At 37.6% G+C, this 14,010-nt stretch overlaps 1 non-coding gene and 1 pseudogene across 1 annotated transcript; one reads left to right on the top strand and one right to left on the bottom strand.

Moving 5' to 3' along the window:
* The window catches only part of LOC119536907, a 73,945-nt pseudogene that overhangs the window by 14,775 nt on the left and 45,160 nt on the right, over window positions 1-14,010 (bottom strand).
* On the top strand, window positions 9,248-9,354 carry LOC119538979. The gene has a single exon (XR_005217755.1). It is a non-coding gene; the product is annotated as a U6 spliceosomal RNA (small nuclear RNA).

Below are 14,010 nucleotides of genomic sequence, written 5' to 3'. Positions count from 1 at the left end.
GAATGGGGTCACACAGACTTATAATGATGATGGTGGGGACACTGAAACCCTAGATTCTGTTGAGGATTTTTCTCCAGTTAAACCTGTTATAGTCTGCCCTGAGAAACCAGCCACTGATCTCCAGACTGCCCTGAAGAATCACCATCAAGCTTCCACCTGAAGAGATTAACCCTTTGTGCCTGGTAAACCTGGAACTACTTCCCCTGAGGAAATAGCCCTCATGACTCTGTCTTTTTTACCAGATGAAACTGCAATGGAAAGACCTGAGGTAGCTGACTTGCAACATACTTCTAATTCTTCTCATGACCCACTCACACAACCCTTATTTTTTTTCCAGACATATAACTAAGACAGAAATCCCAGCAGGTCCCAAAAGGTGAGGTACGAAGTATGAACCATATTGGGGATGCTAAACACCCAAAGAACTGAATTATTTTTCCAATTTATATAGACATAAATCAGGAGGTATGTATGGGAATGAATGTTAAAGGTAGAGCATAATGGCGGAAAGAACATAGAGTTGAATCAGTCTGAGCCCACTAAGCAGAGATTCTGGACTCAGTGTTGTAGCTTGAGGGGTGAAAGGGGCTGTAACAGTTTGTTCAGGTAGTCAGCTAAAGAATGAATCAAAAGTTGGCCTACATTTCATTAAGTCAAAATTCCAGAACTGCCCTGATATAATGTAGATGAAGGGATCCTAAAGCTTAGAGAGAGTGGAATGTTAGAGTGGATTTATCATGTAAGACCTGCTTACCCACTCTAGAAATGTCCAGAGGACACTCCTTTCATAATGACTGTTAGGAATAAGTTTGTGAGACTAACTCCATCATTCCTGAAGGGCTCTGTTGTTGCTTTTCTCTGTAGGTCAGATGTTACTGTGGGAACTGCTGCCACTGAATTTGGATGCTTAAACATAATGACAATGATGAGATCCTGGGTCAGCAGAAGTCAAGTGGTGGCACTTAATCAACAAAGACAAGGTGGGCATGGCTACCATAATTGACAGCAGACTAACAGCATTAATCGAAATAGTCTGACTCTCACATAACTTCGATGCTGGCTAGTAGATCATGGGGTACCCAGAAGTAAAATTGATGAACAGTCTACTTAATTCTTACTTGATCTGAATAAGCAGAGATTTCTAGGTCAAATGAACAAAAGTCTAACATGAATTACAAAAATAGAATATCCCAGCTCTTAAATCAATACCCAGCTTTGAGACAGTTCAAAGACCCAAAGCTCTGTGAATGAAGGCAAGGCTGGGTCACCATGGGGAAAGACCCTGGCATACTGCCAAAAATTTATACTTTTGCTCTTTCTTCTATCCTTCCCCTAAAACACCTATAGTCTTTTACCAGGGTAACTGTACAGTGGGGAAAAGGAAAAGATCACACATTCTGGGGATTATTAGACACTGGTTTAAAAGTGGTGTTAATTCCAGGAGACCTAAAACATCAGAGTAGCGGTTTATAGTGGTCAGGTGATCAATGGAATTTTAGCTTGGATCTGTCTCACAGTGGGTCCAGTGAGTCCTCAGAACCATCTTGTGGTTATTTTCCAAGTTCCAGAATGTACAGTTGGAATAGACATACTCAGAAACTGGCAAAATCCCCACATTGGTTCCCTGACTTGTGAAGTGAGGGCTATTATGGTAAGAAAGACAAGTGGAAGCCATTGAAACTGCCTCTGCCTAGCAAAAGAGTAAATCAAAACAATAGATCAGTGTCACCATCAAGGACTTGAGAGTTGCAGGATTAGTGATTCTCAACACATCTCCACACAACTCTCCTATTTGGTCTGACAAAACTACCATCTGTTGGCTTATAAAATACCCTATCCACCATCATGGTATTCCACGCAGCATTGTTGCTGATTAAGGAAAACACTTCATGGCATACAAAGTGTGGAAATGGGCACATGGCCACGGAATTCACTGGTCTTGCCATGTTCCCCATTACCCTGCAGCAGCTGGATTGATAGAATGGCCTTTTGAAGACTCAATTATGGTGCCATCTGGGTGGCAATACCTTGCTGAGCTGGGGCAATGTTCTGCAGGAGGCTGTGTATGTTCTAAGGAAACATCCACTCTATGGTGTTGTTTCTCCCAAAGCCAGGATTCACAGGTCCAGGAATCAAGGGTTGGAGATGGTAGTGGCACCACTCACCCCTGGTGAACCTCTAGAAAAATTTTTGCTTCCATCCCTGAAACCTTAATCTCTGCTGGTCTACAGGTCTTAGTCCAAAAGGAAGCATGCTTCCACCAGGAGATGCAAAAATGATTCCATTGAACTGGAAGTTAGACTGCCACCTAGTCACTTTGGACTCCTCAGGCCTCTGAATCAGTAGGATAAAGAAGGGATTTACTGTACTGGCTGGAGTCACTGATCCTAATTATCAAGGGGAAATAGGACTGCACATACACAATGGAGGTAAGGAAGAGTTTGCTGGGCATACAGGAGATCCCCTAGAGTGTCTCTTAGTACTATTATGTCCTGTAATTAAAGTCAGTGGAAAACTGCAACAGTCCAACTCAAGCAGGATTACTAATGGCCCAGAAACTTCAAATAGGTTTAAGTCACCTCACCAGACAAAGAACCACAGCCAGCTGAGAGGCTTGCTGAGGGTGAACGGAATATAGAATAAGTAGTAGAAAAAGGTAGTAATAAATATGAGCTGTGACCATGTGACCAGTTACTGAAATCAGGACTGTAATAGTTACGAATATTTCTTCCTTGTTTTGTTAATAGGATACTTGTATATATGCATAAAGCAAATATCTGTTTTCTTCCCATCTATTCCCCTTATCTTTTGACATAAGTTGTTTTAATATCATGTCATATCATAAAATATCAAGTTTAACAGTGAATATTACCTAAGGAACTGCATCCTATTCTTGAGTGCATTTCCTATAGTATGCAGGATAGTTAAGTATTGTTCAGCAAAATATGAATGTTATTCTTTTTATTTAAGATTAAGTGTGGTTTAAGGAGATGTGTATTGGTGCCAAGTTCATAAAGGGTAGACTGTGATGTTTAAGTTCATGTGTCAACTTGGCCAGGTTATGGTGCCAAATTGTTTGGTCAAGGAAGCACTGGCCAGATTGTTACTGTGAGGATATTTTGTAGATTTAAATCATCAGTACATTGATTACATCTATGGCCAATCACAACTACAATCAACTGAGAAGACTGTCTTCAATAATGACAGAAGTCTTATCCAATCTGTTTAAGGTCTTAAAAGGAGAAGTGATGATTTCAGTAATCAGAATGGAGAATTTCCATCTCTACTTTAGCCAGCCAACTTCTCCTGGGAAATTCATAGAAAACCTTCATCACAGTTCTCAGCTTGTGGCCTGCTCCACAGAATTTGGACTTGCCCATCCCCACAGTCAGGTGAGCCAATTCATATTTTTAAAATGCCATAATATTTACATTATAGATACATATATTATATGTACATGTATATATCTCCCATCAATTCTGTTTCCCTAGAGAATCCTTTCTAATACAACAATATACCATAAATTATGGGGTGCAGCAAAGGTAGTGTTGAGATAAAATTTTTTAGCTCTAAATGTTTACATTAAAAAAGGAGAAAAATCACAAATCAGAAACCTGTCCTCATAACTGGAGCATCTAGAAAAGAAGAAAGAAAAGAGTTATCACCTACAGTTGGGTAGGTCACATCTCCATGGAAACAACCTAATCCAAAGGTTCCAACTTAATCAACACTAATACATTTGCCCCAACAAGATTGCATCAAAGAACATGGCATTTGGGGGACATAATACATCCAAATTGGCACAGGGGTACACTGCGCTTCTTGAGTCTGTACTTTTATGTCTTTCATAATAGATGGGAAATTTTCAGTGATTATTTCCTCCAGTATCGCTTCTGCCCCTTTTCCCTTCTCTTCTCCTTCTGGGACACCCATGACATGTGCATTCATGCACTTCATGTTGTTATTCATTTCCCTGAAACATTGCTTGTATTTTTCCATTCTTTCCCCTATCTGTTCTTTTGTGTGTAGGATTTCAGATATCCTGTTCTTCAGTTTGTGAATCTTTTCTTCTGCCCTTTCAAATCTGCTGTTGTTTGTCTCCATTGAGATTTTCATCTCTTCTGTTGTGGCTTTCATTCCCATAAGTTCTGCCAATTATTTTTTTCAAACTTTCAAGTTCTTCCATATGTTCAACTAATGCCTTCTTTATATCCTTCATCTCTTTTGCCATATCTTCCCTCAACTCATTGATTTCATTTTTTAATTGATTTAGCATATTTGTTTGAAGATCTTTAATTAGTTGTTTCAATTTCTGTATCTCAGTTGAAGTGTAAGTTTGTTCCTTTGACTGAGCCATATCTTTGTTTTTCCTAGTGTGATTTGTCATTTTCCATTTTTTAGGCATCTGATTTCCTTGATTACCCCAATCAGATTTTCCCAGACCGGAGGACTCAGGTCTCAGGAGGAGACTGTATTCAGTATCACATTTCCCTGAGGGTGAGTCTTAGAAGGTTGACAGACTTTCCTGTGAGGCCTCTAGACTTTGGTGCTTTTCCCATTCTGCTCAGCAGGTGGTGCCTGTTAGCCCACCGCTCCCCACTTGTGTAAAGAGTGGTGGTATGTTTAATTCTCAGCAGACCCTGTCGTGGCCAGGGATTGAGGGTGTCAGAAACCAAGTTTAAGTTGTTTCTGGTATGTTTGTTTGTTTTCTTCCAGGCCCTGGGATCTGAATTCTCAGAGGGAAAGAAGCCATCTGAGCTGGTCCCACCCCCCTTTTCTTAGAGAAGTTATCTTCTACACTTGAATTCCTCCTTTGTCTATTTTACTCCATTAACTCCATCCTTGCCTGGGTCAGCACTGACAAATGAAAATGCCTGAGGCTTTCTCCAATGGGCCACCCAGAGTGAAAGTAAAAAAAAGGAAAAAGAGCAAAAGCCCTTTTCAGAGTCGGTACCCATCTCCTCAGTTTCACTGGTCAGCTGGTGTTGGTACCCAGTTTTCTGTGCTCTTTTTCTTGGGACACAGCTATTTTCCAGTATTTTGAGTGGAGCCAGCTCCAAAAGCCTCTGTTTTTATTTATTTATGTATTTTTTTCCATCAGCCCTGCCTCCTCTTTGCTAGAAGGAACCTGTTTCCTTTCCTACTTTGTCCATGATTATCTGTGCTTCTAGCTTGTATTCAGTAGTTCAAATTTGTTAATTAAAACCACAATTGGAGCTTGATTGAGTTACTTTCCCTGTAACCTGTTTCTTTTTTCCACACAGGAGTGCTTCAGCTCAGCCTGTCATGCCCATGGGGGAAGAGTGCCAGCTCTGGGTTTGGGGAGCTTTACTTATGATTCTGTGCTGCGATCTCAGCCATTCCACCCATTCCAGGGTGGTGTACAATGTGTGTCCATTCACGGATGTTTCCCAACTCTTGTTCCAGGTTATTATTAGTTGTTTCTGGTTATTTACAAGTTGCTCTAGAGGACTAAATAAATTCCACACCTCTCTATGCCACGGTCTTGCCCTGCCATCTCAGCCATTCACTTAAATCCTTTGATCCTTCTTTAATTAATTTTTGTATATGGTGTGAGGTAAGGACCCAGTTTCTTCTTTTGCATATGGATATACAATTGTTCCAGGACCATTGATTAAAGAGATAATTCTTCCTTCTTTCAGTGGACTTGACACTCTTATCAAAAATCAGTCGGCCATAGATGTAAGTGGTTATTTCTGAACTTTCAATTTGATCCCATTATTCTGTATTCTGTCCTTTGCCAATACTGTACTGTTTTGATTGTAGTAGCATTTTAATAAGTTTTAAAATCAGTAAGTGTGAGTCCTCTAAATTCATTCTACTTCTTCAATATGGTTTTGGCTATCCAGGTTCTCTTACACTTCCATATAAATTTGATGACTGGTTCTTACATTTCTGCAAAAATGTCTGTTGTAATTTTGATTGGGATCACACTGATTCTTTAAATCACTTTGGGTATGATTGACGTCATAACAATATTTAGCATTCCAATCCATAAACAAAGAAAGAATGTTCTTTCTTATATTTTGGTCTTTTATTCCTTTTAGTAGTGTTTTTTTTTTTTTTTTTTTAATTTTCCATGTATATGTCCTTTACATATTTGGCAAAATTTATTCCTAGATATTTGATTATTTTAGTTGCTATTGTAAATGGAATTTTCATTGTTTTCCTTTTCAGATTGTTCATTACAAATGTATGGAAACATTAATCATTTTTGCATGTTGATCCTGGACCCCACCACTTTGCTGAATTCATTTATTAGCTCTAGGAGCTTTGTTACGAATTTTTCAAGATTTTCTGTTTATAGGTTTATGTCATCTGCAAATTGGGAAAGTTTAACTTCTTCCTGTCTAAGTTGGATGCCTAATTTTTGCTTAACTGCTTTGGCAAAAACTTCCAGTACAATGTTGAGTAGCAGTGGTGACAATAGTCATCAATGTCTTTTTCCTGATCTTAAATGTAAAGCTTTCGGGTTTATGTCATTGAGTATGATGTTAACTGGGGGTTTTCATGTATGCCTTTTGTCATGTTGAGGAAGTTTCCTTCTATTATTTTATGGCCTTAAGACTGTAACTTTGTAATCAAATAAACCTGCTTTATAAAAGCCAATCCATTTCTGGTGTTTTGTGAAATGGCAGCATTAGCAAACCAGAACAACCCCTAACAGAATAGATCCAAATAGACCTACACCAAGATATTAAATAATCAGATTATCAAATGTCAAAATACAAGGAGAGAATTCAGAAGTAGCAAAAGAAACACAATCCATCACTTACAAAAGAAGGTCAATAAGACTATGTCCAGATTTCACAATAGAAACCATGGAGGTGAGAAGGCAGTTGTATGATATAATTAAGATACTGAAAGAAAAAAAAACACCAACCAAGAATTTTATGTTTAGCAAAATTGTCCTTCAAATATAAAGGAGAATTTAAAATATTCTCTGACAAGCAGACTATGAGCAAGTTCATGAACAAGATACCTGCTCTAGGCACCACTGTGGCTTGTGTTTATTTTCTTTTAGGTCCCTAAGGAAACAAGCAGAAAAGGAAATTGGGTTCCTAACTTAGAGTGACAGTTAACTTTTTATTTAGCCATGGCCTGTCCCAATGCTTTCCCTGCTGCAAAGAAAGTTATTTTGGGTTAATTTCATAAAGCTTTGCCTCCCTGGTATAAGCTGCTGTATTCTGGGGAGGACTGTTGCTCCATTCCACTCAGCATTGCTTTTCAACATGTTTCTCCAGGAGTTTCCATCCCAGAGGAATTCACAGCCATAGCATCATACATAATGGTACTTAGTGTCTACACGTACATACATGTTAGAGTCACTCTGCAAACATTAACTAATTAGTCCTTAGAAATCCCTGTGGAGAAAGCATGATTATCCCTATTCCAGGAATGGGCAACTGAAGTGAATTGACACTACCTATAAATCCACTTACAAGGCCACAGAGGGAGATGGAGTAGGATCTGGGATTTGCAAAAGAGTACTCCTCCAATATTATGCTAAACATGTTTACAAATTAACTGTGTCATCAGTTGAGCATGGCTACTTATCTTAAGTTTTTTAATTCCCTTTGTGAAAATGATTGTAGTCTAAAGAAACAGCATATGAGATAATATGGATGAGGAAAGAGGTCTGATTTGATGCTAAAAGGTGAATAGATCTACAGGCATAGATTTTTAACAGTGAGACTCATTAATCTCTGCTAATGATTTGCCAAGTTTAAAATTCTTTTACTTTCATACATTGAATACCAAAAATAAAATAACTCTGCTGATCAGGTTATTAATGCTATTCTATTTAGACAATGTCTTTTACAGACTTATATTTTCTATTGCTCCACTCTTCATGATTTTATCCAAAAATGTGTATTAAGTGTGCATTATGTTCTAGATATTCTGCTAGTCACTGAGGGTAGAGTAGTAGAAGATAGGAAAGGTCCTTGTCCTTAAGGTGTTTTCTGTGCAGTAGGGAAGATAACAAACTGAATGTGCAATTGCCATGAGACTTACAATTCTGTGTCAGAAGAAGAGGACGCTATGGACATAAGGATGGGTCAGAGACTAGAATGTCCCAGCAAATGTAATATTTAAAGTATACCTTATGTATGCACAGAAATAAGGTGGATGAATGTTAGAGGGGTGAATTTCTCCTAGCTTTTATAACAGTAATGAGAACTAACTACTGACATGTATGTTGCTATATAATTTACTTTATATATATAAATGTATTATGACGTAAGAGACATGAAACCCCCTTGCAAGGAAGGCAGGTCTAGAAATATTTTTTCCATGTAATATATGAGGGAAAGAAGCCCAGAAGTGTTAAAAAACATAGGTAAGATTTGATAGCTTAAAAGTATCTGAGCTAGTACTTGGGGTCATGATTTAAATCCAGTTTACCATAGTTCAGCTCAACCAGATGAACAAATTGGCTTCCTCATTTCCTGGAGTGATTTCATCATACAATTCTTTCACTAGGTTGGTCTAAGGTGAATTTTATGGCCTTGTTTCCTTGGTTGCTCAACTTCACTTTTTGTTCAAAATTAAATAAAAAGGGGGGGGGCGGCTTTTCTACTGAAAAAGAATGGACTATCAATGGACACATGGAACTTTGCTTCATAAATAAGTGGTAATCTTACAGTGGAAAGGAAAGTTCCTAAAAAGAAATACGGGGTGTCTTCATCAATACACCCAGTTTTGAAATCATAAAGCAGCAATGTAATTAAGGTGTTAAGAGTGAAAAAGCTCTTATTTAAAACACAAATATCTGTGATGGTAGCAAAAGCATGTAACACAGAACTGACCCGGGAAATTGCTTTTTGAATAATTGTTTTTATTTCATTTCCCTTCAACAATGGTAATAAATATCTCTCTGGTAGAAATACACAAGCAGTCCTGAGTCTTGAACATTTCCATAAATCAGCAGTGTCCCTGTGAGAGGCTCAATTTCCCAGCTCTCCCCATTACAGTATAGCAGATTGGTAATGGATAACAGACAGCAACTAAAGCTCTGAGGTATGCCTCATTGTGTTATTCTGTACCAAGCTGCTCTATTGTGCTATTTTGTACCAAGCTGCTGCATATGAATCAAGTTCCTAACTTCCAGAATTGAAATCAAAGTTGGTATTTCCAAGAATCCCTGTAGACCAAGGAAACATGATTGCAGAGTTGGTAATTGGTGAATTCATGATCGCATGCCTGCACCAAGAATAATGTTTGGGTGCTCGCTTTGGTGGCACATATACTAAAATTGGAATGGTACAGTGAAGATTAGCATAGCCCCTGAGTAAGAATGGCATGTAAATTTGAGAAGCGTTCCATATTTTTAATAGGGAGTGAGATCTGGTTTCTTTGTACAGGTTACAGTGAAGCCCTGTTATATCCCAGAGTAATTTAGGCAGAGGATAAAAAAGTATTTGAAAAGCCCCATTGAGGGACTGGGGAAAAATGGAAAAACATTAAATTTACCCACCTTGGAAATTCCTTATATTCTCGCAAACATTGGGGACTACCAATTTACTAGACCGAGGCCTTGATCTTGGGGCTGGCAAAAGAGAGGCTAAACCTACTTATAATTGTGCCTAAGACTCAACCTCAGAGAACTTCTTTTGTCAGATGTGGCCTCTCTCTTTAAGGCCACTCAGCAGGTAAACTCACTGCCCTCCCCACTACGTGGGACATGACTACCAGGGGTGTAAATCTCCCTGGCAATGTGGGACATGGCTGCCAGAGATGAGCCTGGACCAGCACTGTGGGATTGAGAAATTCTTCTTGACCAAAAGGGAGAGGATAAATGAAGCAAAATAAAGCTTCAATGGCTGAGAGGTTTCAAACGGAGTGAAGAGATCATTCTGGAGGTTATTCTTATGCATTATATAGATATCCCCTTTTAGTTTTTAGTGTACTGGAATAGCTAGAAGGAAATACCTGAAACTGTTAAACTGCAAACCAGTAACCTTGATTCTTGAAGACAAGTGTAGAAGTATATAGCTTACATAGTGTGACCATGTGATTGTGAAAACCTTGTGGCTCACACTTCCTTTATCCAGTATATAGACAAGATGAGTAGAAAAATGGGGACAAAAATGTAAAAGAACAATGCGGGTGATGGGGATATAGAATGATTTGGGTGTTCTTTATCACATTAATTTTCATTCTTATTTTTATTTTTATTATTATTTTTGGAGTAATGAAAATGTTCAAAAATCATGGTGACAAATGCACAACTATATGATGATACTGTGAAAAACTGTACGCTTTGGATGACTGTATGGTATGTAACTATATGTCATTAAAATTACAAGGGAAAATAAAAGAATAATGCTTGGTACATTCGTTCAATTGCATTTATTAGCTCCTCGTTTTGCCAGACTTGATGATACGTGCCAAGGATACTATAGAGGAGAGAGTCACAATCTCAAACCATTACAAATAAATGCAAAATTATGTTAAAGATTTCTATAAAAGAAAGAAAAATAATGCTAGGAGAACATAAAATAAGTGAGCCCTACATAGTCTGCAAGGATAAGAAAGTTTCCCCCAAGAAAGTGAATTTTGAGCTAACATGGAAAAGATTGTAGACATTATCAAGTTAGGAGAGTCCCAGACAGATGTGATTTATAACTGACCATGATATGTTTCTGAACCAACAGTAGTTCATTCTGTGATCACAGAAATATGGGATAGGGATGGAGATGTAGGAAAGGGCCAGAGGTGGCAGAGCTTTGATGCCGTGCTCAGGATTTTGGTTAAGAGCAATGGAAACCATTCAAGTATTACAAAGATGTGTGTGGGTGTAGGGTATGATTACCATTGTTTTCAAAAAGACCCATATGGCTTCTCTTTGGATTTGGAGTTAGAAGAGTAAAAAATAGATATGTTTCACTAGTTAGGAGACTATTGCAAAAATCCAAGGAACAGAAGAGAGAAAATTGTCCTAAAGATTGGTTGTGCAGATAGAGAGAAGTTCATACATTTAGCAGATATAAAGAGAAGTGGTACTGATGATGTATTAGCTGTATTTTGGGTAAGGAAAGGGAGAGTTAAGTCATGATTCCTAGGTTTCTGGCTTATGCAATTTCCTATGAGGTGGAAACATTCACTGAGAAGGTTGATATAGAGAACCTTAAAAGAAGACCAAGCTTGGGTTGGAGGAGCACTCCTTATTTCTTCTTTCGACATGTGAAGTAGGAGTTGTCTTTCAAATAGCCAAATAGAGATTTTGGTAAGTAGTGGGGTTTACTGCTATGGAGCTAAGAGTACAGATCAGGCTTACAGAAGTACATTTTGGAGTAATTTGAATGTACTCATGGTAAATGAAGCCTTAGGAACAGATGATATTGCTTAAGTAAAGAATATTGCTCTGGCTACAGCTGGTTTTGCCACTCTCTGACATAGACAATGGAGAATGTTTGGGGATGCCAGTTGAAAAATTCAGTTTGAAATAAGTTGAATTTATATTTCTGGGGACACCCACCTGCATATGGCCAATAAGATGGGCTAGAAAGTTGGGTTTGTGGAATGTCAACATATAGAGGGCAGTGCATGCAGGGGGTGAGGTTATTCAGGGAGAGAGGATAGATTATATAGGGACAGAGTGGAGAGTGGAATCTTGCAGGGAATAGCAATATTTGAGAAGACTGAGGCAAATGACCACCATACTAAGGTGTCATAAAATTCAAAGTAACACAACACCTCAGAAAAAAATAGCAAGAACATGAATGACAAATACAGTACAGAAGTTGAAAAGGTGCCCATTGAAATTGCCAACAAAGTAGTGGTTGATGACCTTAGAGCAAATATCAGGGAGTTGTGATGTCAAATCTTTACACAGATCTGCAGTGTAGACATTGCTATGTAAATATTTAGAAAGCCAACACAAAGATGTTAATTTGATCATAATCACAGGTAAGTGTCAGAACAAGATTTTGAATTCACATCTGTTTCTCTAACTCACAGAAGTATAGTATAAAAGAAAGAGTAATGTTTTGAGTCAGGCTTTTCACTTCCTAACTTGGACATGCGATCTTGGACATGTAAATTCTTTGAGCTGTAGTTTTCTTATCTGAAAATGTCAGTTAATCATCACATTTGCTTCCCAGGGAGATTGTAAGGAAGAACATAAAAAATGTAGATTAAAAGTTCTTTGGAAATTGTAATGATATTTACAAATGTTTTTATCAGATTTCCCATAAAAATAAAGAACAATAAGTAGACCATATTTAGAAATTATGGATAGGATGTATCCGCATGTGATAATATTTGCAGCATTATTTGTAAATGGACCCAAGTGCAGGATAGAATTTGCTCTTAGTTGTGTTGAATTGGTAACTGATAAGCATCCTTTTTACATTATTTTCTATTAATAAGAGAATAAGAACTGGTATATCTGGTATTGATAAGAATGCCAGATAGATTTTAAGATTACTACAGTTGGTTTCATAAGTAAAGTTATTGGAACCTGGTTGAAAGAGTGCAGTTGATTTCTTTCTTGTCAAGTATCTTATCATCATCACAATGTGGTGACACAAATGAGAATGACTCACATAAGTAGGAAATTGAACCCAAGTTATTGGTGGTGTCCTTTGAAGAAGGGGCCCAGGTTAAAAATGCCTAATTATATCCAAAATATTTTCTGAGTAACTAAGAGTGTAAGAAAAGGAAGTAAGTGAAATTCCTTCTTATTTTCTATTGTACATGAAGATATTCACTGTTGCATCATCTACTAAAAATAACAATACATATTAGAATATTTAGCAAATTGTAATAATATATCCAAGAAAATATTATTCATAGTTTTATATTAATTAAAACTAAGGAACCATGAGTTTTTATTAAATTTTTAATTTATCTACTGTTCTGGCTTAAAGCTATTATGTACCCCAGAACAGGTTGTGTTCTTTTAATCCATTCCTGTGGGTATAGACCTATTGTGAGTGGGACCTTTTGGTTAGGTTATTTCAATTGAGATGTAACCCATCCCATTCAAGGTGGTTCTTAATCCTTTTGCTGTAGTCCTTTATGAGAGGGTGAAAAAGCCAAGAGAGCTTAGAAACATGTGACATGTGACACAGGTGTTCCAGATGCCAGCAGTCTTTCTTCAGAGAAAGTATCCTCCTGTTTATGCCTTAATTTGGACTTTTTCATAGCCTTAGAATTATAGCTTGTAAGCTAATAACTCCCCATTGCTAAAAGCTGGTCCATTTCTGGTATATTGCATTTCAGCAGCTTTAGCAAACTGAAACATCTACTTATAAGGATACTAAAGAAATGTACAATATGAGTTCTGGCTAAATAAAAAAAAAGGCAAATAAAAAAAAATGCTATAGTCTCTCCAACACAATAATTTTGCAACATGGTAAGAAATTAGACTGGAACATGCCAAAAGAAAATTGTGCAGGGGTTGTAGGATTTGGGCTATTTTCTAATTTTCTTTTAAATTGTTAAATGTTAATAGGCTTTTATATCTTTTTGAATAAAATAAGGAAATGTACTTTTTGATATTGGAGCTTGAGAATGTAATTGAACCAGAAAATCACATTTTGTTTCTCTATTCAATTCAATTCACTATCCCACTCCTTTCAAATCCTTTCTACTTGTCTCATACCCACAACTCCCTTGCCTCTTCCTTTTCTCTCAGAAATTATCTTTTTTTCATAGAAAAAATTGGTGCCACCAGCCTGGCGCTGCTTCAGCTTCCTGCCACCAAATCTACATCTAACCATACCTTCAGCATCCTTCTTTATCTCCTACTGGGTAGAGCAAGTGTCTATCTGTAGCGACTGAAGCCCAACTCAAACTCACTTTAAGTAGAATATGTTGGATTGTTTATCTTACAGGCTGGGGGTTGAGCTCACTTTTCTGATAGGCCTATCCAGGGAATCCAACAACATCATCAAGGCTCTGCTTCATTTCTGGGTTCTTCTTTGTATGTTGATCTTATTCTCAGACTCACACCACATCCTATTTTGTGCGTACGTACTA

The sequence above is a fragment of the Choloepus didactylus genome, chromosome 6 (genome assembly GCF_015220235.1).
Source record: "Choloepus didactylus isolate mChoDid1 chromosome 6, mChoDid1.pri, whole genome shotgun sequence".
NCBI lineage: Eukaryota > Metazoa > Chordata > Mammalia > Pilosa > Megalonychidae > Choloepus > Choloepus didactylus.
This window is presented reverse-complemented; position numbering and strand designations above follow the sequence as displayed.